Source organism: Muntiacus reevesi, chromosome 2, assembly GCF_963930625.1.
Source record: "Muntiacus reevesi chromosome 2, mMunRee1.1, whole genome shotgun sequence".
Lineage (NCBI taxonomy): Eukaryota > Metazoa > Chordata > Mammalia > Artiodactyla > Cervidae > Muntiacus > Muntiacus reevesi.
In genome coordinates, this window is record NC_089250.1 from 32,107,211 (window position 1) to 32,132,728 (window position 25,518).

The 25,518-nt window shown below is 40.4% G+C and overlaps 1 protein-coding gene and 1 non-coding gene across 3 annotated transcripts in view; both read left to right on the forward strand.

Annotated features, from left to right (window-relative positions):
* The window catches only part of CACNB2 (calcium voltage-gated channel auxiliary subunit beta 2), a 410,995-nt gene that overhangs the window by 309,981 nt on the left and 75,496 nt on the right, over positions 1 to 25,518 (forward strand). The gene's annotated exons all lie outside the window — the stretch shown is intronic.
* Positions 13,004 to 13,110, forward strand: LOC136162034 (U6 spliceosomal RNA). The gene has a single exon (XR_010661886.1). It is a non-coding gene; the product is annotated as a U6 spliceosomal RNA (small nuclear RNA).

Here is a 25,518-nt window from a genome sequence, read left to right on the forward strand (position 1 = left end):
CTCCTGGTACAGGGAGCACTTTTTAAAATTTTTATTTTTGTTTATTTATTTATTTGTTTTTGGCTCTGCTGAATCTTCATTGCTGCTTGGGCTTTTTCTCTGGTTGCAGTGCTCAGGCTTCTCATTGCCGTGGCTTCTCTTGTTGCAGAGCTTGAACTCTAGGCATGCAGACCTCAGTAGTTGTGGTGCATGGGCTTAGTTGCTCTGCAGCATGTGGGGTCTTCCCAAATCAGGGGTTGAGCCCATGTGCCCTGCATTGGCAGGTAAATTCTTTACCACTGAGCCACCAGAGAAACCCGAGCACATCCTTAATTACTGTATTTTGAGTAACAAGACATTGTTTGCTGAAGGTACATTGGCCTGAATCAGTATTATTGGGTGATATTTATATGTCACCTGATAAATTGGACTTAAATTTTAAATAGGAATTTAATATTTATTTCTGGGAATATGACCTCACAATGATAAATATGGACTATGGTGAACCTAAAGATTCCAAGAAGTACTGTTTCCAAACACTTGGATGGAAGTTTCCTCTGGAAAGGAGTAAGAAGAGTCTGTGTTTCCACTGGTAAGCATGAGATACATGTAAACCTTATAGAAGGTTGTTTTATGAAATCTGAACAAGGGTTTGGAAAGAGGAATATTTCTTTTTGTGTTAGTTTATATATGATGTGATATTTAAATAGTGTGGTGTAAAACTAAAATTTTCATAGACATTTCCAGTGGGACAAGTAATGCTACCTGCTCTGACAAATGATCATAGAGATCCCATTGGTCTAATATAGTAAAGATTAATTTCTCATGTTTGTCACAATCCAACATCCACTGAGTGGCTCTCCTCTGAGCATTGGCATGGAGGTGCAGATTCTGTTTTGCAATACTGTCATCATTTTTTATTTTTTATTGAAGTATAATTGTTTTGTAATGCTATGTTCATTTCTGCCCTACAGCAAAGTGATTCAGTTTCATATATATATATATATATATATATATATATATATTTACATTCTTTTTTAATATGTTCTTTTCCATTATGGTTTATCACAGGATATTGAATATAGTTCCCTATGCTTGTTGGACCTTGTGGGATGTTTTCCTTTATCCATTCTATGTATAAGAGCTTACATCTAACTCCAACTTCCCACTCATTTCTGCCCCAATCCCCTCCCGCTTGGCAACCACAAGTCTGTTTTCTATGTTCATAAGTCTGTTTCTGTTTCATAGATAAGTTCATTTGTGTCATAGTTTAGATTCCACATATAAGTGATATCATACGATATTTGTCTTTCTGATTTACTTAGTGAGATAATCACTAGTTGCATCATGTTGCTGCAAATGGCATTATTCTGTTCTTTTTATGGCTGAGTAGTATTCCATTGTATATATTAACCACATCTTCTTTATTCTTTCATCTGTTGATGGACATTTAGGTTGCTTCCATGTCTTGGCTATTGTAAACAGTGCTGCTGTGAACATAGGGATGCATGTATCTTTTAAAATTATTTTGTCTGGTTATATTCCCATAAGTGGGACTGCTGGATCCATGTGGTAATGATATCTTTAGTTTTCTGAGAAGCCTCTATACTATTTTCCATAATGGCTGCACCAACTTAAATTCCCATCAACAGTATAGGAGGGTTTCTTTTTATCCACACCCTCTCCAAAATTTGTTATTTGTAGACTTTATAATGATGACCATTTTGACCAATGTAGGTGGTACCTTATTGTGGTTTTGATTTCCATTTCTCTAATAATCAGCAGGGCTTCCCTTGTAACTCAGTCAGTAAAGAATCTGCCTGCAGTGCAGGAGACCCGGGTTCGATTCCTGGGTTGGGAAGATCCCCTGGAGGAAATGGCAACCCACTCCAGTATTCTTGCCTGGAAAATCTCATGAACAGAGGAGCCTGGTGGGCTGCAGTCCATGGGGTCTCAAAGAGTCAGGTGTGACTGAGCGACTAACACTTACTTACCATAATTAGCAGGATTGAGCATTTTTTCATGTGTCTGTTGGGCATCTGTATTTCTTCTTTGGAGATATCTCTGTTTAGGTCTTCTGCCTGTTTTCCAGTTGGGTTATTTATTGTTTTATTGTTGAGTTGTATGAGCTGTTGAGGAACTGAGTTCGCTAGCCATTGAAACAGAGCTTCCACATGATTCAGCAATCCCACTCCAAGGCATGTATCTGGATAAAAACATGATTTGAAAGGATACATGCACCCCAAAATAGCCAAGACATAGAAGCAACCTAAATGTCCATCAACAGAAGAACAGATAAAGAAGATGTGGTACATATATACAGTGGAGTATTACTCAGCCATAAAATAGAGTCAAATAATGCCATATGCAGCAACATGGATGGACTTAGAGAGTATTAAGTGAAGTAAGTCAGACAGAGAAAGGCACATAGCATATGATATTGCTCATTTGTGGAATCTAATTTTAAACTTGATATAAATGAACTTATTTACACAACAGAAACAGGCTTACAGACTTAGAGAATAAATTTAAGGTTATGGGGGAAGAGAGGGAGGAATATATTGGGAGTTTGGGATTGACATATATACACTGCCATATTTTAAACAGATAACTGTTTGAGAAAGAATGGATACATGCGTATGTATGGCTGAGTCCCTTCACTGTTCACCTGAAACTATCACCACATTGTTAAGCAACTGTACCTCAATACAGAAAAAAATAAAAAGTTAAAAAGAATGTTTTTAAAGAAAGTAGATAACCAACAAGAACCTACCATATCACCCAGGGAATTCTACTCAATATTCTGTCATAACCTAAATGGACAAAGAATAGATGCATGTATATGTAAAAATAAATAAAACATAATAAACTACAAATGCCCCCCAAAATAAATACTTATATTATAAAAAATAAAGTAAATGTTAGTAGTTTTAAAAAAATATCCACCTTGCTTTAGTGATGAGACACCTGATGCCAGATTGGTGGTGGGAAGGGGGGTTAGTTGAGATCCCGCCTTTGCAGACCACCCGTGTGCTGCATGTGTTTACACTGTCCACCCTCAGGAGTGATCCAGGCCAGTTATCCATCTGCTGTCCTGCCCTACCTCTCTCCAGAAGGCTGTGTCTTCTCCTCTTGGCCCAGGAGCCGGTGTCTAATGCCAACAGCTCTGTTGGAAAGCCCTGGTTTATGTACAGTGCAGTCCCTCTTGATTTAAGATTAACTCTTTGGTGCCAGTTCTTTCCTCCATGGGCCTGTGAAGTATATGATCACCTCCTTCTTAAGGCCTATTGTCTTCCGGGCTAAAGATCCCTAAGTCCTCATAGGATATGTTTTTATGCCCTTCTGCTGATTGTTCCTATCTGAATGTGCTATAAATACAGCTCTTCCAAAGTAGAGCACATATTGAATTAAACACTTTCATTGTGATCTAGTCAAGCACTAAATCAAATGGACTCAGAAGGCATGTGGAATGGTGATGAAGTGAAGGTTGTTGGAGAGGAAAAGCGTTTCCTGTACCCACTTAAGAGTTATCCTCTGGGGACCTGCAAATTAAACTAGCATCAGACAGACTAAAAGGAGAAAAGGCATCCAGTTTTATTAATGTCACATGCATGAGAGTTCACAGAAAAGAAATTAAACTCAAAGAACTGGTTAGACCCAAGGGCTTGTGTACCATTGTCAACAAAGTAAAGGAAGTTTGGGCTCCAAACAAAATAGGAGAAAGTGACTAGGAAATATATAGGGAACACCAGTGGAAGATAAGGGCTATGTTAGTCAGATCTATTTGTGTAGACTCAACTTGAGGCCAAGTGCCCACCTCTGGGAATGAGTTTCCCTCCTGTTCCTGGTTTGGGAGAGGAAGACACCTTCATGAGGAAAAAGTACACCCCGAACTTGGGCAGATAAAGGGAGAGCAGAAAACCAAACCGTACTGCATCTACTGATGCTGAATTGCCTTCATCTCAAAATAATCCTTCTGGCAAAGAGGCTTATTTTGGAGCAGCATATTCTGACCCCCTTCAAGGTATAATGTGACGCCTCCCCTGCTGCCCCCAGCCTCCCAACTCGAATTATTCCATCCTGCTTTCCTCTGGGGGCATAAGTCCTCAGCCTCTCATAACCACCTTCAAAATCATGCTCCAAATCTGTCTTCAGATGATCACATTTTGAATTAGGATTCTTGAGGCTCTCTTGTTTTGTGGGGGTTTTTTTGTTTTTTTGTTTTTGGTCGTGCCATGCAGCATGTGGAATCTTAATTCCCTGACCAGGGATTGAACCCGTGCACACTGCAGTGGAAACTTGGAGTTCTATTGACTGGACTGCCAGGAAAGTCCTGAGGTTCCCTTGCTTTTGCAGTTATAAATCAGCTTGATTATTCAGTCATTCAGCTTCTGTCGGCTTCTCTACAAGGGTAAGAGGTCTCATCCGACCCTTAACTGAAACACAGACTCATTCTTCATTCATTCATTCAGCTTTGTATGTGCCAAGGATTGTCCCAGTCACTAGGAATAGCCATAAACTAAACAAAGCCCATGCCCTCCAGGGTATTATGATTTAGTTGGGGCAAGTAGACCACACCCAAACATATAAATATATGCTGTGACATAGTAGAACATGCTAAAAATAAAATTTTAAAAAGCAGGGGGATGCAGAGTTTGGGGGGTGATCAAAAATGGCTTCTCTGAGTGGGTGGCACTTGAACAGGGACCTGGATGGGGTAAGAGTGTGTACGTGTAGGTGTCTGGAGGGTAGAGTTCTGGGCAGAGGGGATGACAAAGACACTAGTTCAGAAGCACCTCCTGGGTTCAGCTGGAAAGCATCGCATCTGAGCTCAGGGAAGGGAAGGCAGGTCATAGGTCACATGGGGGCTCACAGACCATGGGGAAGAGTTTGGACTTTCCTGTGAGCATTGGAGGGCCCAGTGGAAGGTGTTGAGCAAAAAGCAGACATAATTTGATTTTAATTGTACATTGGAAGGAAGGATGTGAGGAAGGAAGAGAGAGAAAGGGAGGGAGGAGAAGGGGAGGGAGGAAAACAGAAGAGCAAAGTGAGGCACTGGCTGTTTTGTGGAAAGTCTGTGGAATTGGCAGAAGTGTGAAAGCAGAAAACAGTCAAGCAGCTAATTCATTGCCCAGACAACTATGTTTACCTTGTTTCTTGACCTACCAATTGAGTAACCATTCAAAAAGAGAATAAGACTTACTTAGTGAGGCTTGTTGTTCATCAGCATTTGCTGCCTCCTAGCAACTGTGACAACAGAGGATGATATGACTGGATGGCATCACCGACTCGATGGACATGGGTTTGAGTAAACTCCGGGAGCTGGTGATGGACAGGGAGGCCTGGCGCGCTGCCATTCATGGGGTCGCAAAGTGTCGGACACGACTGAGCAACTGAACTGAACTGAACTGAGCAACTGTGACTTTATTTTCTAAGTACCTTCAAGCTAGTTTCCTAATTCCTTCTAGAACATTCCATGATTAGAAAACCAGTCCTCTGAATGAGGTGAGTGGACAGAGCCAATGTGAGGGAGCAGAAGGGCCTGCGCTTGGTGGCAGACACTCCTGATTTGAATGTGGCTCCTCCTTGTAGCTCAGTGACGTAATATGAGACTCAGTTTTCTTGTGCCTAGGATGAAGGTGGCAGTACTGAAGAATATTAAAAAGCTTAAGTATATTCAGTTCTTGCAACTTCAGGGATATATATATATATATATATATCTGAATCACTTTGCTATACATCTGAAACTAATACAACATTGTAAATCAACTATACTTCAGTAAAAAAAATAAAATTTAAATGCCATTTGCAGCAACATGGATGCAAGTAGAGATTATCATACTAAGTAAGATAAGTCAGAAAAAGACAAATACTATATGATATCACTTATATGTGAAATCTAAATTATAATATAAATCTAAAATATGAACCTATCTGTAAAACAGAAACAGGCTCAGAGACATAGAGAACAAACTGGTGGTTGCCAAGGGGAGGTGGTTGGGAAAGAATAGAGTGGGAGTTTGGAATTAGCAGATGTAAGTTATTACATACAGGATGGATAAACTACAAGGTCCTACTGTATAGCACAAGGAACTATATTCAATATCCTGTGATAAGTCATAATGGAAAAGAATATGTAAAAAAGAATTGGGGTGTGTGTGTATATACCTGAGTCACTTCGCTGTACAGTGGAAATTAACAGAGCATTGTAAATGACTATGCTTCAATTAAATATTTTTAAAATTTTAATAAAGAAGTAAAACCCCATGTAAAATTTACCTTTACTTCAAAATGTGATTTAAGAGAAATATTCTAGATACTTAGCAGTTAAAGTATTTAACATTTGCTAACAAGTCTTTCAGTAAAATGAACAGTGATGGGGAATGACTCATGCTTCTCTCTTAAAGTCTTTGTGTATCCACAGCCGGTGTTCTAGACTGAATGATATACCCCCTACACCCAAATTCCTATGTAGATGCCCTATCATCAATATTTGTCTCTGAATGTGACAGTATTTGGAGATGGGGCCTTTAAAAAAATAAGTTAAACCTAGGCCGTAAGTCCTAATTCAGTATGACTGGTATCCTCATAAGCAGAGACATCTAGGGTGGCCGAACCAGGGGCAGAAGCTGGCGGGGTTCCTGCAGATGACTGGAGGAAGGGGTCTGTTCTAGACCTCTCTCTTTTCCTTGCAGATAGATAAGCCTTCTTTCCGTTTCTCTACAGGTCATCTTCTCCCTTTGTGGGTCTGTGTGTTTAAATTTCCCCCTTTTTATAAGGACACCAGTTGTATTGAATCAGTGCCCATAATAATGACCTCATTTTAACTGGATTCCCTTTGTAAAGACTGTGCCTCCAAATCGGGTCATGTTCTGAGGTAAGGGCTGCAAAGTGAATCTTGAAAGACACAGTTCAACTCATAACAGGTCACTGCACAGAGGATGGTGACTAGAGTCTTGTGTTTTTCCCTCAGTTAATTTATAAGCAGTACTTTCTCTCGAGGACAGTGGCATGAAAAGAGTCAGAAAGCCCTGGGTTAAAATTCAGACTTGCCCACTTACTCAGCTGTGAGTTCTCAACCAAGTTCCTGCATCAGTTGTGTTTTCTGTGCAACAAATATTTATATAAAGATCTTAACAAGCGCCAAGTATTGTTCTAAGTACTTTAAAGATAATACCTTATTTAATCCTTATTGTAACTCCAGGAAATTGGTACAATTGGTATTCTTGTTTTCTCAAGGGAGACCATTAAGTAACTTGCTCAAAATCACACAGCTAGTAACTAAGCGGAATTTGAATCCACCTGATTATTCTCAGGGTTAATGTATTTAACCCACCCTTCTGTGCCGCTGTGGATTTCTGGACTCTGTACAATAATACCTACTTGACAACAGTTGTGAGAATTCAGCAAATGTTAGTTTCCTGTTCTTTTATTTCATCAATTCATATATAGATAGATATAATTACATACATATAAAATATATATCTTATGGCCATCTTACATAACAGATACATTTGTAAATATACATATATTTAGAGGATTAGGTAACATGTAAATATGTAAGTAAATATATATTTAAAGGATAAAGTGACAAATAAACTGGCTGAAGTATTGGCGAAAACTCACTGCAGTTGGAATCATAAATTGAAAGAACAAGTGTAAACAATGATGTGAGAAACAGACCGAAAGGAGCAGGCTTTTTTTGAACTTTTGTTTAACCCTTTGACTAAGTTTCCCTAGTTTGACCTTTGTATTTTGGAAAGACTCAGAACCATTGTTGAACTAGTCATTCAGAGTTTGGGGTTTTGTTTTTACCCTAGTATCTGTGGTTTGTTGGTTATATAACATTGAGTTGATCCTGGTTTCTCCTTAATAGAAACGTCTCTTGCATCGAGGATAAGGGCTTCCCAGGTGGCTCAGTGGTTTAAAAAAAAAAAAAAAAAAATCCACCTACCAATACAGGAGATGGAGGTTTGATCCCTGGGCCCGCAAGATCCTCTGGAGAAGGGAATGGCAACCCACTTGAGTATTCTTCCCTGGGCAGTCCCACAGACGGAGGAGCCTGGCGGACTGTAGTCCATGGGGTTGCAGAGAGTCAGACATGACTTAGCGACTAAACAACAAGTCCTTTAACGTTATTCTCCTTTTCCTCAGTTCCATATCAAGTTTCACTGGGAAACTGACCCCATCTGATCCCCGACAGAAGAGGACATTGTCTAGCAGCTGGCACTCTGAGAACTGGTGCAAATTGCTGTGTCTGATAGTTTATCTTGAACTAGGGTATTTACAGCTAGCCACAGAGCCTCAATTTAACAAAATTGCAGCACTTAGTATTTAAAAGAGGCTTGCACTTGAAGGAAGAGCGTAGAGGGTTTTCTTTTCCATCACCCATGTTCTTTTGGTAAAAGAGTTTCCAGTGTCATTGTTTTCAAATTTAAGAGCATTCCTTTCCTTTTCTGTGTACAGATCAATGTGATTTGATCCTTATTCAGTTATTTCTAGAGCTCTCCGATCAAGACACTGGGGAGATGAATATGCATGAGAAAGGATTGAGATGTCCTTACCATGTCTTATTCTGAAGACTGTAGAGCAGATACAGCAAGTGAGGTGAACGCAGCACTATGGGATTTTAGGAGTGGTGACAATTGATAACTGGGACATCAGGAACCTTCCCGAAAGTGGTGGTGTAGTTGCTGAACTGGGGACAAGAAGTCATATTTGAGAAGCCACGATGTTTTGGGAGAGCTTCTCATGAAACAGCAGGGGAAGAGTGTGGTCCAGAGCATGGATTTGAGGAAAGGTGAAGGTCAGTGTCCATATGAGATGAAATACAGCGAACTGAAGGATGGAGGGAGAGAAAGGGATGGCAAATAGACATTATCCTGGGTTAGAGAGGACCTTAAATGTTACTTTCTTTATGATGACGATTATTCTTTAGAGAAGATATTGAACCAAGGAGCGAAATGACCTAAGCTTTACTTGAAGCCAGGTAATCTGACCTCAAAAAATTAGGCTGCATGGAATGTTCAAGAGGACTGGGAACTTCCCTGGTAATCCAGGGAATGTCCAGGATGAACCCTGGAACCTCCCTTCATCTTCCAGTGCAGGAGGCACAACTTCAGTCTTTGGTTGGGAAACTAAGATCCCACATGCCTCTCAGCCAAAAACCAAAACATAAAACAGAAGCAATATTGAAACAAATTCAATAAAGACTTTAAAAATGTTCATGTTAAAAAGAAATTAAAGAAAAGTTCAAGAGGATGAAAGTGAGATGAAAGTGTTGCAATGCTTGGGCAAGAAGGTCTGCAGGTACAGACCTTGTGTGGAGGGGTGACCGTAGGACTGGGAATGAGATCTCTGCAAGGAAAGATCAACAGCCTGGACTAATAATCAGATGTAAGGAGCAGAGGTGAGCCAGAATAAAGATAGCGCTCCTGAATGTGTATTGGTAGATGTTCTCCATGGCATTGCTTAGCATCACCAAAGAAATTAAGATCTTGCCCAAATCAAGTTGCAACTCTCTGTGGTGTTTTCTTCTGTATTTATACATTTCTCAAAAACCTCTAATTGGCTAATATACACTGTGACTCTCCTTAAAGAACATGGCCTTGTCCCAGTCCCTAAACTTATTTGTCCACAGAAGCATCTTTTTAAAAAATGAATTTATAAAAGATCCTGCATTTTCTGAAACATTTGGGGGACGTGTTTTACTATGCTTGAAATATATCCCAAAATAATAATGTTTCCGAAAATGCAGAACTTTTTAGAAATTCTTTTTTCATTTTCCTAATAAATAGGCCTGAGCTCCATCCCTGGGTCAGGAAGATCCCCTGGAGCAGGGAATAGCAACCCACTCCAGTATTCTTGCCTAGAGAATTCCATGGACAGAGGAGCATGGCAGCCTACAGTCCATGGGATGGCATAGAGTCAGACGTGACTGAGCGACTAACATATACACTACTATGTTTGGAGAATGATGATGTGACTAATAAAAACTTGGAAATTGAAGTGAGAATTTGATTGGATTAAAAGGATAAGGTTGACATAGGAGGTGTTAAATATGAGATGCCAGAGCCCATGCAAGTTGGAAACATCTAGAAGCGTGCATATTTCCTGGAACTTCAGCTGAAAGTACAGGTTTGGGTAGAAAGATGAATTTGGAGTTATCATCTAGAGATGATCATTGAATCCACCAAGGTGAGATCAGTTCAGAAGAGAAAACTTGCTGGGACATCTGTGAGATAGAAGAGAAAGAGATGGAAACGAGAAAGGGTCAGTCAGAAGGAGAACTGGGATCTTACTCTTTTAGGAAATGAGGATGGGCCTTTCAAGATTTGGAAGATAAGTTACTGACCTTGGAAAGACTAGTTTGAATAGAATGTGATAAGAGATGGAAGCCCTGATTAGGAGATCTTGGAGCGATGTAAAGAGAAAGCATGACGCAAAGTACATTTTATTCCTTGTATAGAGAAAGTTATCAGTGAAATAAATATTGAATGTAAGTTTTAGGAAAAGTAGGACTCAGACTTTTCTTTAAGGATTAAGCAAAAGATGAAGTAGAAGAAAAGAGGGATCAGTGTGGGTTAGGGAATTATTTGCTTTACCACTAAATTCCTGTGTCAGTAGTCCTTACATTTTGGGCTGCATCAGCATCTCTAGACATCTTGTTAAAACACAGACTGCTCCAGGAGTTCCTTGGCAGTCCAAAGGTTGAGACTTTGCTTCCAGTGTAGTGGGTGTAGTTTCAGTCCCTAGTTGGGATCTAAGATCCCACTTGCCTTGTGGCAAAAAAAAAAAAAAACCCACATAAAACATCACAGCACTATTTATAATAGCCAGGACATGGAAGCAACCTAGATGCCCATCAGCAGACGAATGGATAAGGAAGCTGTGGTACATATACACCATGGACTATTACTCAGCTGTTAAAAAGAATTCATTTGAATCAGTTCTAATGAGATGGATGAAACTGGAGCCCATTATACAGAGTGAAGTAAGCCAGAAAGATAAAGAACATTACAGTATACTAACACATATATATGGAATTTAGAAAGATGGTAACGATAACCCTATATGCAGAACAGAAAAAGAGACACAGATGTACAGAACAGACTTTTGGACTCTGTGGGAGAAGGCGAGGGTGGGATATTTCGAGAGAACAGCACCGAAACCTGTATATTATCTATGGTGAAACAGATCACCAGCCCAGGTTGGGTGCATGAGACAAGTACTTGGGCCTGGTGCACTGGGAAGACCCAGAGGGATGGGGTGGGGAGGGAGGTGGGAGGGGGGATCGGGATGGGGAATACATGTAAATCCATGGCTGACTCATGTCAATGTATGACAAAAACCACTACAATATTGTAAAGAAATTAGCCTCCAACTAATAAAAATAAATGAAAAAAAATAAAAATAAATAAATAAATAAAAACATAAAACAGAAACAATGTTGTAACATATCCACTAAAGACTTAAGAGTGTGGTCCATGTTAAAAAAAGAAAAAAATCTTTAACAAAATACAGACCACTCCACCCTATGCCTAGAGTTTTGGGCTTCAGTAGATCTGGGAACCCATTGACATATCAGAACCCACTGACATATCCAACAAGTTCCCATGTACTCCTGATGCTGTCCATCTGGGGACCACAATCTGAGAGCCTCTGCTCTAGAGAAGGGAGAATGCAGAACCCAGGTTGCAGATCGAAGGTGAGCCTTGAAAGAGAAAAGACACCTGTTTATGAGAAAATGACCAAAAGTGAGAGAAGAAACAGTGGATAAAGGCACATAAAATTTTGAAACAGGGATAGAACAGTGATGGCAGTTTCTGGAATTGAAGAATACGAAGTAGAAGTCAGCAAGATGTGACCGGGGATACTGAAGTTTTGACGGTTGTTTTGACACAAGTTTTAACTTTCATCTCAGGTTCAAAGGATTCGTTAACAGAAGAAACCACTTGTTATGCACAAATAAACAATTTAAATACTTAATAGAGAATTATCTAACTTACTTTTGATATACAATCATTAAAAGAAAAGAGAAATAGAAGCATTAGTGGAGAGTAACAGAACTGGACCAACTAACATCCAGATTCAAACAGTACTGGGAAGTCCCAATTGGGAAAAGATCCTGGACAGTGCATCTATCCGACGGGCTAGACGTTAAACTGCAGTTTTGGGGTTCCTGCTTATAATCCTAATCTGCAAACTGATATCATCATCAGTTTGTGAGCAAAACTGCAGCTCTAGTTTCACTTTAACCTTTTTACAATGCTGTTTGTTTTCTCTTGTGAGTCATCGGATTTTTGTTAAACCCCAAGCATGGTTGGCCAGACCTCCAGGGGCTCAAGAATTCCAAGACCCACTCTCTATCTTATCTATAGTGCCACTCAGCTTCCTGGTAACAACTGGTACCCTGGCGAGCAGACACATCATCAGGGCAGTGTCCAGGCAGGTCAGAAGCAAGGTCAGAGGCCTGCTCTGCCTTCTTGTCTCTGAAGCCTGAACAAGAGTTTCTCCATTTTAATTTCCTGAACAACAGTGAAGATGGACAGATAGGGGCTTTCCTGGAAGTCCAATGATTAGGACTTTGCCTTCCAGTGCAGGGGATGGAGATTCAACCCCTGGTTGGGGAGCTAGGATCCCACATGCCTTGTGATCAAAAAATCAAAACAAGGGTGGGGGGGGAAGGAATATTGTAATAAATTCAATAAAGACCTTAAAAATAGACCACATCAAAAAGGAAAAGAAAAAAAAAGGACAAGCCAGAAGAAAATGCTCTGAATCCAGTGCTGAAACCATCAAGGAAGGAAGATTCTTTGTAGGGGAAGGAAATTCTCATTCCTTCTACTCTCCTAGGTTCTCCCACTTGGGCCCATTTAATGTTAGGTTGACAAAAGACAAAATCACAAGAGAAAAACAGTTGATTAACATGGGCAGCACACATCACACAGGAGAAACCTCAGTGAAGAGTGACTTCAAGGGATGGTTAGAACTCGGGCTTCAATAGCATCTTAAGAAAAGAACAGTGCTCGCTTTGGCAGCATATATACTAAAATTGGAATGATACAGAGAAGATTAGCATGGCCCCTGCGCAAGGATGACATGCAAATTCCTGAAGCATTCCATATTTTTAAGACCAAGATCATAAATTTTGATGATGAAAGCACAATAGTAATAAATTTTCATATACCATTTTAAAAAAAGAAAAGAACAATAGATGTTCAGAGGAAGGACAAGACAGAAGGAAAGGAGTTTGAGTTTCTAGGATGAGTTCATTCGCAAGTTAAGGGAAGGTGAATAGATGGGGGAAAACAATGAAGTAAGGTTTTTGGGAAAAGTCCTTTTGGGACCAACTTTCCATCATCTTCTTGGCCATAAAGCCTCCCTAGAAGTGACTTATAACAGTCCCTAGTTTTCCAAAGTTTCTACCTTGAATCACTTAAAGGAAGCTACAAGTATGTTTCTGCATCTCTTGATTCTCATATGCTTCCAGCTCTAAAAGAGTCCTTATGCCAGTGTGGCATATTTGGGGTGGCGTATTCTGGTCTCTACAATGGCCATGTGCGAAAAGGATGTCTCTTATATTAGATAGGCCATGACTGTGGGGTCCTGTGGTCTAGGAATTGTATCAGGGGCAGCAAAGACCATCTGAGCTCATTTTTATCTTATTTTATCATTGGAATACAGTTGCTTTGTGATGTTGTGTTACTTTTCTGCTGTACAACAAGGTGAGTTAGCCATATGTGTGTGTGTGTATATATATATACACCCTCTCTGTTAGACCTCCCTCCTGCCCACCGCCTCATCCCACCCCTCTGGGTCATCACAGAGCACCCTTGAGCTGCCTGTGCTATGCAGTAGCTTCCCACTGTCTGTCTGTTTCACACATGTGAGCTTAGTCGCTCAGTCGTGTCTGATTCTTAGGATCCCGTGAACTGTAGCCCACCAGGCTCCTCTGTCCATGGGGATTCTCCAGGCAAGAATACTGGAGTGGGTTGCCATGCCCTCCTCCAGGGATTTCACACGTGGCAGTGTATATATGTCAGTCCTACTCTTCTAATTCATCCCACTCTCCCCTTACCCCCTTCTGTGTCCACCAAGTTCATTTAGCTAAAAAGAGTAAGAGAACACACAGCCTCTATTACAGAAAGTCATGAGGGAATTGATGTAATCAAGCTGAGTTAGTGTTTCAGCTAAGGCAGAGTCAGAGGGGATCTAAGGAGACTAGCAAGCCCTTGCCCAGCACTTGGCATGTACCAACTCCTTTCATCCTCACGGGGACCCTGTGACGTTGGTACTGTTACCCCATTTTACAGTTAAAGAAATGAGGTCATGAGAAAGGAAGGAGTTTGCCAAGTTCACACAACTAGTAAATGATGAAGCCGGGAAAGGAATCCAGGCACAGTCTCTGGGGAGCTTGACAGGCTCTCACCAAGCTGACCTGGCCTTTTGATTTCCCATCACCCCTCTGCCAGGTCCCTTCCCCAGGACCAATGCCCAGTGAGGAGACTGTCCTCCCGGGGACTGACCTTGGAGTGCATCCTAGGGGCTATGCTCCATCTTACTGGATTATCCCAGAGCCGCAGTTCCTTGAACACAACTGAAGTACATAAGCTGTCAGAGTAGAAGAGAGGCCCCTTGCAGGGTTGCACTCTGGCAGGTTTTGCAGCAGGAGGCAGGATGAGACGGAATGGCTCATAGTACAACTCAGAGCCCTCAAAAGACCCCTTCCCACCAGAATAGAAGGGCAGGGTGGGGGCACTATGCAGAAAGCATTTCATCCACTCAGTGACCTAATTTCTCTTCAGTATAAAAGCATTTGTTGTTTTCTCTGTCTGTCCCTGGGTCTATGTCCTTTTCAAGTTATGTCTGTAAACTCCAGAACTAGACTGTTAACACACAACTCCATCTATCCTAAGGAATGATTGATTTACAACAAATGCATGTGCTACGTTTCTCTTTATATCTCTTCTTTAAAAGATAAAAGTCCAGGGACTTCCCTGGTGGTCCAGAGGCTAAGACTCCACACTCCCAATGCAGGGGGGCCTAGGTTCAATCCCTGGTCAAGGAACTAGGTCCTTTGTGTTACAACTGAAGGAAAAAAAGAAGAGTCCACACCCTGCAGCTAAGACCCAGTGCAGCCAAATGAAGAAAAATAAGTCTTTTAATTAATTTTAGAAAGTTCAGCGATACTGAATCACGACGAGGTTTGAATGAAGAAAATGCTCTACCTACCCTGGGCCAGCAACATGTTCAACGGGACTGAGAGCATCCTTTCACCATCTCCCTTCTCTCGTTTTTTGTTGTTGTTGTTGTTGTTGGATTTCCTTTAACATTTATTTATTTAGCTGCATCTGGTCTTAGTTGCAGCACATGGGATCTTTGTTGCATCATGCAAGATCTTTCATTGCGGTTCACAGATTCTCTGGTTGTACAAGCTCAGTGGTTGTGGCACAGACTTAGTTGCCCTGCAGCATGTGGAATCTTAGTTCCCTGACCAGGGATCAAACCCACATCCCCTGCACTGCAAGGCAGATTCTTTGTTGTTGTTTTTTTTTTTTTTTTTTAAAGTAAGAACTTTATTTGCTTCATTGTTCTATCAGTTTAGTTTGTGCTGATTTAATTGCCAAGATGCTGTGATTATAGGTATATATGCACGCATACATTAATACAGTGTACTTGAGGTTGCCGATTGGGTACATACAAGTGGTTAAACACATATGTGGGTTCACACCTCTGTGGACACTGCTGTGTCCCTCTGTGCAAGGCAGATTCTTAACCACTGGACCACCAGGGAAATCCCCGAATGTTGGATTTTTTTTTTTTTTTTTTGATACATTTTACCTCCTCACCTTAAAACCAGTGCTTTTCGTGATTATTGGGAAAGAATACATGGAGATTGTGATGAGTCACGCGATGAGGTAGCTCACCCAGGGTTGCAGCAGGAGATAGAGTGTGGGTGGCAAGGGAACCCCAAGATCTAGGTGCTCCTCCTTACTTCCTGTCGTGAGAGCATTTCAGCATAAGCAGGAGGGAGCCAAATAGCACAAGGATGACCCTTACCTGCTACTTTTTAGCATTTGTATAAATTCAGGTCACCAGGGTAAAAAAGGTGGTCCAAACTCACATCTGGCTTTACTGCCACTTCCCAGTACCACTCCCTCCACATAAACATCTTTTTTCACCGATGCTCCTATTCTAGCCCCTATATCTTTGTCTCTTTGGGCTCCTGTAACAGTACTGACTCATTGGAAAAGACGCTGATGCTGGGAAGGATTGAAGGCAGAAGGAGAAGGGAATGACAGAGGATGAGATGGTTGGATGGCATCACCAACTCAATGGACATGAGTTTGAGTAAACTCCGGGAGTTGGCGATGGACAGGGAGGCCTGGTATGCTGCAGTCCTTGGGGTCAAAAAGAGTCGGACACGACTGAGCGGCTAAACTGAACTGAACAGTACCACAGAGGTGTCCCTGGGTGGCTCAGTGGTAAGGAATCTGCCTGCCAATGCATGAGGTGTGGGTTCAATCCTTGGGTCGGGAAGATTCCCTGGAGAAAGAAATGGCAACCTGCTCCATTATTCTTGCCTGGGAAGTCCCGCAGACAGAGGAGCCTAGCAGGCTACAGTCCGTGGGGTCACACAGAGTCGGACACAGGTTAGTGACTTAACAGCAGCAACAACAGAATACCGTAGTCCAGGTGGCTTGTAAACAACAGACATTTTTCTCACAGTTCTGGAGAAAAATCAATGGCTCATCCCGAATTCTACCAGGACTTTTCACTGCTCAAAGATAGCTCCTCACCATGGTTTCCAAGGCTTCTATTGGCCTGATTACCAAATATCCAGTCCTCTCACTTCCCCACACACCTTCCCCATGAGTGGTCTCCCTTCGCTGCCTCCACAGTCTGCTCCCCAAACTCTGTCCCTCAGGCTTGGAATCTCTTCCTCTGCATCACACAGCTGACTCTCTCACATCCTCCACTCTGATGATTAGATGAATCAGATATACTATCATCCTTATCTTATAGGTGAGGAAACAGGAACAGAGCGGTGAAGTAACTTGCCCAAAGTCACAGCCAGTGAGTGTTAGAGTCAGCAGTCAAAGAAGATGGTGTGATACCGGAGTCCATGGTCTTAGCCATTATGTTGTATTTCTGCTCTAATCCTGTGTCTTCTTCTGTAAAGCAGGCCTATTAAAAATGTGCCATATCTCACAGGTCATGTGAGACTCCTGGCACACAGTAAGGTAAATGTTAGCTACTCTTAGTGGTGGTAGTAATTGCCAGCATTTTATTCTTTACCTTTGCCTTTGGTCCAACGAAAGTCCAACCAAGACCTTAGGTCTTGGGCCCAAAATACTTGAGCTGAGGAAGATCTCCAAGGTCTTCTGCAGTGGAATACATTGCAGTATTCTGTACTGTATTTCATCTCCGTCACTGTCCTCCCACTCTGTTTCCTCCGCAGAACTGTAACAAAATAGCTTATAGATCTTGCCATGAGTGTTTTTCTCTTTCTTGTCTGCCTTGGTAGGATATGAGTGCCAGGAGGCCAGGGTTCTAAAGTGACTTGTTTGTCACTGTTGTTCCAGGGCTGAGCCCAGTCCCTTTCTTTCAGTAGACTGTCTTCATAGTCTCCCTTCTCTTGAAGCAAACAGGATTGAGGGAATGGTCTAGTAGGCGATGATAATACTGCACAATGGTGGGATGATGTGAGAAGGATTCTACATCCTAGGAATATCCTGGAGAAATAGTACCACATACTTAGGAATGAGAGGAAGTTTCTGAGAGGAAATGTTTTCTAGAAGTTTCAAAGATCTAAAACTAGATTAAATAACTAGATTGGAGGTTATAGTATTACCATTTAATTTCTCATCATCTTTACATCAAAACCATGTTTTTCAGCCTTTTTTTTTTTTACTATTATTACCCCCTTAAGGAGAAACGTTTTCTAGACAGTATTTTCCTAACCACCATCTCCTCTTCCCAATGTTCATATCACAAATATACTGGGTATGTATTTAGGTATTCTGTGTAGACCTATGCTTTTTACATAAAAAGAGTAACCTTTGTCATCTTCTAAGAGCAAATTCTCACCCACTTGGGGATGGGAATGAAATTTCTCCCATTGAAAATGCATGTATTAAGCCATTTAATATAGATTAGAAGTCCAAGTTTTGATGAAAAATGCAGTTAATATGTCTTTGTAGTATTTGCTGTTTAAATGTCAAATGGACTGGGCACTGTGTTTTTTTTAAGTTTTTCTTTTTCCAATTGGAGGAAAAAGTGATGAAAATTTTTTAAATGTGATATATGTGCTCATTGAGTGAAAAGTCACCATTAAAATCATAGCAAGAATTTACGTAATAATATCCACCGATATATGGTCGAGAGCATTAAAGAATGCAACAGAGGAACTTGTATTTTTAGGGGAAAATGTGACAGACAAATGCACAGTAATCATTACACAGTTTGGAAAGGAACATGTGGGGGCTGGTTGATTCTGAGTCCTTGGTGATATATGGGGAAGATGATTTAGGTGGTGTCTAAGAAATGATTTAGAAATGGTAATTAAATGATTAGGTAAATGAGTGCTGCTCAGATTACCTGGGAGAATTGTGGGTAGGAGAGCTGTGTGTGGAAATTTCATGGAGATTAGAAAACATGTCCAGAAAAAGAGTGAGTAGTCTGGCTTACACCTTACCGTTGCTATGGTTGGAGGTGAATTCTGTTTGCAACAGTTCTGTCCATTAAAACAGGTAAATACCAGGTGGCTATTCCTTGGAGAGTAAAGAGTGTATAGAAGTGATGTGGAGAAAGCTGGGGGAGGAGTTTTTATCATGGAAGTTAGCCCAAGGGCAAATTATATCTCACTCAACACTTTCCACTAGCTTATCTATCAGGAATTTTAAGAAGGTTAATGCATTAAGGTTGGTTAGATGGTTTAACCGTGTTTGTATTCCATTTATTACTTTGGAGGAGTACATTTGGATTTTGCTTCAATATCATAATAAGAAAGGCATATCCCCTAAAAGTGGCAGGCTTCCTATTCTGTCCTTTTAGCAGGATTTCTTTTCATTAGCCAAGTGGAATGGAACTTTCCTGATGTGCAGTGAAATGAGGCATGACTTAGCCTGATGGTCCATGAAGGATGCTCAGCAAGGGTGACATTTAGTTCCTTTAAAGTTGATGTTCCTATTTATACCAAGGAGTGTTTTTGCAGTTAAACAAGAGACAAAATATTTCCAAGTTTTAGGTATGTATACATCCTTAGCTTGTTTTTACCTTTATCTTTTATTGAAGTATAGTTGTGTTATTTATTATTGAAGTAACATGTTAATTTCTGCTGTACAGCAGAGTGACTCAGTTATACATATGTATATATTCTTTTTTATATTCTTTTCCATTATGGTTTATCCCAGGATATTGAATATAGTTCCCTGTGCTATCCAGTAGAGCCTTGTTCACCCATTCTATATATAGTAGTTTGCATCTGCTAACCCCAGACTTCCGATCCATCACTTCCCCCCCTCCTTGGCAACCACACGTCTGTTCTCTATGTCTGTGAATGTTTCTGTTTCAGAGATAGGTTCATTTGTGCCATATTTTAGATTCCACATATAAGTGATATCATATGGTATGTGATTTCTCCTTCTGACTTACTTCACTTAGTATGATAATCTCTAGTTGCATCCATGTTGCTGCAAATGGCATTATTTTGTCCTTTCTCGTGGCTGAGTAGTATTCCGTTGTATATATGTACCACATCTCCTTTATTCATTTATCTGTTGATGGGTATCCAGGTTGCTTCCATGTCTTGGCTGCTATGAATAGTGCTGCTCTGAACATAAGGGTGCATGTATGTTTTTGAATTATTTTATCTGGATATATGCCCAGTAGAGAGATTGCTGGATCATATGGTAATTCTGTTTTTAGTTTTCTGAGGAACCTTCATACAGTTCTCCATAGTGTGGCTGCACCAACTTACATTCCCATTTACAGTGTAAGAGGGTTCCTATATCCTTGACTTTTATTCCATATTCCACTTCATCAGCCACCTTCTTGCCAGTTCTTCCTCATCTATTTAGTGCCATCTTCACTTTTCTCTGTCCATGGGATTCTCCAGGCAAGAATACTGGAGTGGGTTGCCATTTCCTTCTCCAGGGGATCTTCCCAACCCAGGGATCGAACATAGGTCTCCTGCATTGCAGGCAGTTTCTTTACAGTTTGAGCTACCCAGGGAGCCATTTTCTTGATGGATTAATGTAAATCATCCCTTGGATGATGCGTCACCCTTAAGGAACTTGCTGCCAATCTGTAGTATTGCCTGCAGACTGCTAAACTCATTAAGTGGCTGACCCATGTCACTCTATACTGAAGCTTTTCTTTTTCATTTTTCTTTCCAAATGCAAACTCTAAGACCTAATCTGTTTCTTTTTCTTAACATCTGTCTCCTTTAGCTGCGTCTCCACAACTCCCCTTTCACAGGCTTACAGCCTTCCTACTGTTTTCTTCTAGTGCCCCAACCTCTGCCTTCTATTACTAGGCATAGTCTGTGTACAGATCTGGGCTTAAATATATAATAAATCCTGTCATACTAACTTCAAAACAAGGTGAACACCCCTTACTCTGAGTCCTAGCAGGGCTTGAATTTGTGGTTGTCACCCTATTTTAGTCCTCCTTTGGTACTGTGTAAAGTTACCTCTTGAGTTCATTTAAGATTTAGCTTGTTTTTACACAGCCAGTGTTCCAGTCCTTGAGATGGCTTACCACTGTCTGCGTGGACACACTAGACACATGTCATCTTGACTGCACCAAATAAATGGATGTTATGTGAATTTCATTTGTTAATTGAGCACTTAACTAGCAAATGAGAAACTATATTGGGTGACAGTTGTTTGGATGAGCATATAGACAGTTTATCCCTTAGGAAAATTTTCCCCTTGCTTGCACATTAACAGATTATTAACATGATAGCTCACCTCTAAGGAGTTTTTTTGGGGGTGGGGGGCGGGCAAGGCAGTGGGGAGGGGGCGAGATTCCCAGGTTGTCCAGTAGTTAGGACTTCATCCTTCCACTGCAGGGGGCACAAATTCAATCCCTGGTTAGGGAACTAAGATCGCACAAGTTATGTGGCATGGCCCCAAAAAAGAAGTTTCTTTTTTTCATTTTTGTATAATGTTGGAGGGGATGCAGTTTTTTATTGTGGTAGAATATACAAATATGTATAACAAAATTAATGTTTTTAACTATTTTAAGTATACTGTTCAGTGTCATTGAAAGTATTCACATGGTTATACAACCATCACCACCATCCATCTCCAGAACTTTCTCATGTTCTCCAGCTAAAACCCTGTACCCAGTAAATGCTGACTCTCCACACTCCCACCCTCCTCCCCCCAACAATCACCATTCTCTTTTCTCTTTCTATAAATTTGACTGTTCTAGGTACCTCATGTAAGTGGAATCAGTGTTTACTCTTTTGTGACCAGCACATTTCACTTAGCATAATGTCTTCAAGACTCATCCATATTGGATCACGTGTCAGAAATTTTTCTTTTTTTTTTTTGGCAACGTCACGAAGCATGCAGAATCTCAGTTTCCAACCAGGGCTTGAACCCACACCCCCCAACAGTGGAAGCACAGAGTCTTAACCACTGGACCACCAATGAAGTCATCCCTTCCTTTCTAAAGCTGGATAATATCCCACTGTGTGTATCCACCACATTTTGTTTATCCTTTCATCTGTCAGCGGGCAGTTGGGTTACTTCTGTATATTTTTAGGCTATTGTAAATAATGCTGCTATGGACATAGATGTACAATATACTTTCAGGAACTTTTAAAGGAAACACTATTAATTATATTCAGAAAACTTAGTCTATTACCTTATACTATATGGCATAAATTGACTTCCTCCTACACAGTGTAATACTTCATTTTAAACTGCTGCTAGGTAATAGTACTTTTTAATTTAAATTTAAATATGTACCAGCTTCCCTTGGTAGAATAATGTTCTTTTTCATTAGCTTCTTTATAGAGTAAAAGAAGATTAGGGGGAAATGTTTGGAGAACTAAAAATAAAAATCAGCTTATTTTTAGTTGATTAGATTGTTCTCAACATGGCTAATTGGTTTAGATAATCACCATTCTTAGACTACAAATGCATTTCACTTAAGTCAGCAAACTATTTTTGAAATATTTTAATGATGCCAAAGGGAACCATTTTACCAATTCTGTAACTTTCTTGCCTTTTACAAAATATTCCCTTTAAATGTATATAAGCATTTGAAGCTGTGCAAACGTTTAAGTTTAAAAAGTCCGTTAAAGTGTTCAGTTGCAAGCAAATTCATATCCTCCTAGACAGTAGCAATTCAAGATAAAATATTGAGCTCCTATTGGGAAAATATATTTAATAAAACAAATACTGTGTCAGTCTAGAAAACATGTGAAAACTTTATCCTGATTCACTTTCATGTTCCACAATTGATTGACATGTAGTGAATTTCGCCTGGTATTGATTCCAGTGTATAAACTCCACAAAGATGGGAATCTTGTCTGTTTTGTTTATTGTATACAGATGACACTTATTAGATATTGGATACAAACAAATGATTTATCCCAACAGTGTCATTTGGAAGCTCTTCAGTAGACTTCCTTTGTTCCTTAAAGTTAATAAACAGAATTTTAAGAAATGTCCTATACAAGACCAAAAATGATAAAGGACATAAGTAATAATACCTATAAAATCAAGATTTTTATTTTTTATTGTCACCCTAACTTTGATCACCAACTAATTCACAGTCTACTTGTGCTAGTATGAAGCAAGTGAAGAAGGCGAACTTCTACTAAACTCTTTAAAATATTTTACTCTTGATAGTAGTTACTCAGCATTGAGGACTGATTCTCGTTATGAATTTTTATGACTGTTTTTTTTTAAAAATCTATATATTTTAAAAACCTCTTACACTGTTGGTGGGAATGCAAACTAGTACAGCCACTATGGAGAACAGTGGGGAGATTTCTTAAAAACCTGGAAATAGAACTGACATATGATCCAGCAATCCCACTTCTGGGCATACACACTGAGGAAACCAGATCTGAAAGAGACACGTGCACCCCAATGTTCATCGCAGCACTGTTTATAATAGCCAGGACATGGAAGCAACCTAGATGCCCATCAGCAGATGAATGGATAAGGAAGCTGTGGTACATATACACCATGAAATATTACTCAGCCGTTAAAAAGAATTCATTTGAATCAGTTCTAATGAGATGGATGAAACTGGAGCCCATTATACAGAGTGAAGTAAGCCAGAAAGATAAACACCAATACAGTATACTAACGCATATATATGGAATTTAGAAAGATGGTAATGATAACCCTATATGCAAAATAGAAAAAGAGACACAGATATACAGAACAGACTTTTGGACTCTGTGGGAGAAGGTGAGGGTGGGATGTTTCGAGAGAACAGCATCGAAACATGTATATTATCTAGGGTGAAACAGATCACCAGCCCAGGTGGGATGCATGAGACAAGTGCTCGGGCCTGGTGCACTGGGAAGACCCGGAGGAATCGGGTGGAGAGGGAGGTGGGAGGGGGGATCGGGATGGGGAATACGTGTAACTCCATGGCTGATTCATGTCAATGTATGACAAAACCCACTACAATATTGTAAAGTAATTAGCCTCCAACTAATAAAAATAAATGAAAAAAAAACTATAGTTCTTGGCTTTTGTGAAAAAGCCAAAGAAATAAAGAGGGCTAATTGCCCTGAAATTTACAACTGTGCCTGTGAATACGAAAATATCACATACATTGATAGCATTAGGAACTTGAGATGAGTTGTCATTTGCCCCTCCCAGCTAACTAACCCTAACCCTAAACACAACCCCCCACCCTAACTGATGGGCTATTCCTTCTGCAGAAATGTCACCATCCTCTGGAACAGTATCTTAGAGGGAAGAGGTGGCCCAGATCATCCACCCGAACATGTTTTTTCCTGAACTCTGACTATTTTACTTGGAGGAGGGTGGCCCCAGCTGACAGATCACCTCAATGAAAAACCAAATCCTTCAGATTTTGAAAGGCCACGCAGTGATGCTGCCAGTCAGGAGCCAAAAACTCTTCACCTGGGCAGTGTTTCATGGTGTAATCAATGCCGAAATTCACCAACATAGCCAATAATCTTTTCTCCACTTAATTTTGTTATCCATTTATTCCTAATTTAAAATATCCAGGGACTTCCCTGGCAGTCCAGCGGTTAAGACTTCACCCTCCAGTGCAGAAGGGTGTGGATTCAGACCCTGGTCAGGGAGCTAAGATCCCGCATGCCTCGTGGCCAAAAAACCAAAACATAAAACAGAAGCAGTGTTGTAATGAATTTAATAGAGACTTAAAAAATTGATGTCCCTGGCCGGGAGAAAATAAATTAGATTAATTTTTAATATCCATAATATTCTAGACAGTGTGCATGATAAAACTGGGCAGTTCTTACTTTCCAGCATTTTGTAAAAGCAGAATACTAAGATGTTCAGGGGTTCTTTTAAGAAAATCACATTTTATCATGTCTGTGTGTGTGTGTGTTTACAGCAGCTTCCCACTAGCTATTTGTTTTACACATGGTAGTGTATATATGTCACTGCTACTGTCTTAGTTCATCCCACTGGAGTCTTATGTTAGTTCATGTTTTACTTCTCTGTTTGTGGCTCTCAAAATATTAACATAAAGCAGATTGGGAAGAACTGGAGATCTTCTTCTAGCCTAATGGATTGGACTCTGCTTCCACATTTTCAGTCTTCATCTCAGTGATGACTTCTCAGAGGTTGGGTAGAAATTACTTCTGACAGAAGGCTTTCCCATCTTCATTGCTCTACAGGATTTATGCAGTCACAGCTCTGCTGTTTAAGTAGGACTCTTTTTTTAAATACCTGTAGGACTATTTCAAATTATTCATCTTTTTTCCCTGTGGGAGTTCTGATGTACACTTGTGTGGGGTTGAGTTGTATGGAGGTTGAGCCATCATTTGGGGTAAAATTCTGTTTTTGGCAGAGGGCCATGTGTTGAAACCCTCTCCTAAGATGGGATCCCTGTGTCTGTTGTTTCTCAATCCAGTGTCCCCTCTTCAGTGACCCTCATTTCTGCAAACTGCAGTCCTCAGGGCAGTAGTGATGGTGCAGCCATGTCTTCTGACCTTTGTCCAGAATGATTTTGTGTCTATGGACATATTCCTTCCTGGATTGACTCCTTTTTAATTTTACTTGTTGTTTGAGATCATTTCCCCTGTCTAGTTCCCTTTGAAGTCAGTGTCCATGTTTTTCCCCCTTGATTCTATTTAAATAAATTTAGATCTTCAGACTGTATGTCCTTTGCTTTCAGCGTATTGATAAAGGTCTCTATCTGGGGGCCATTATACTTCTGGCCACCTGATGCGAACAGCCAACTCATTGGAAAAGACCCTGATGCTAGGAAATATTGAAGGCAGAAGGAGAAGAGGGTGACAGAGGATGAAATGGTTGGATGGCATCACAGATTAATTGG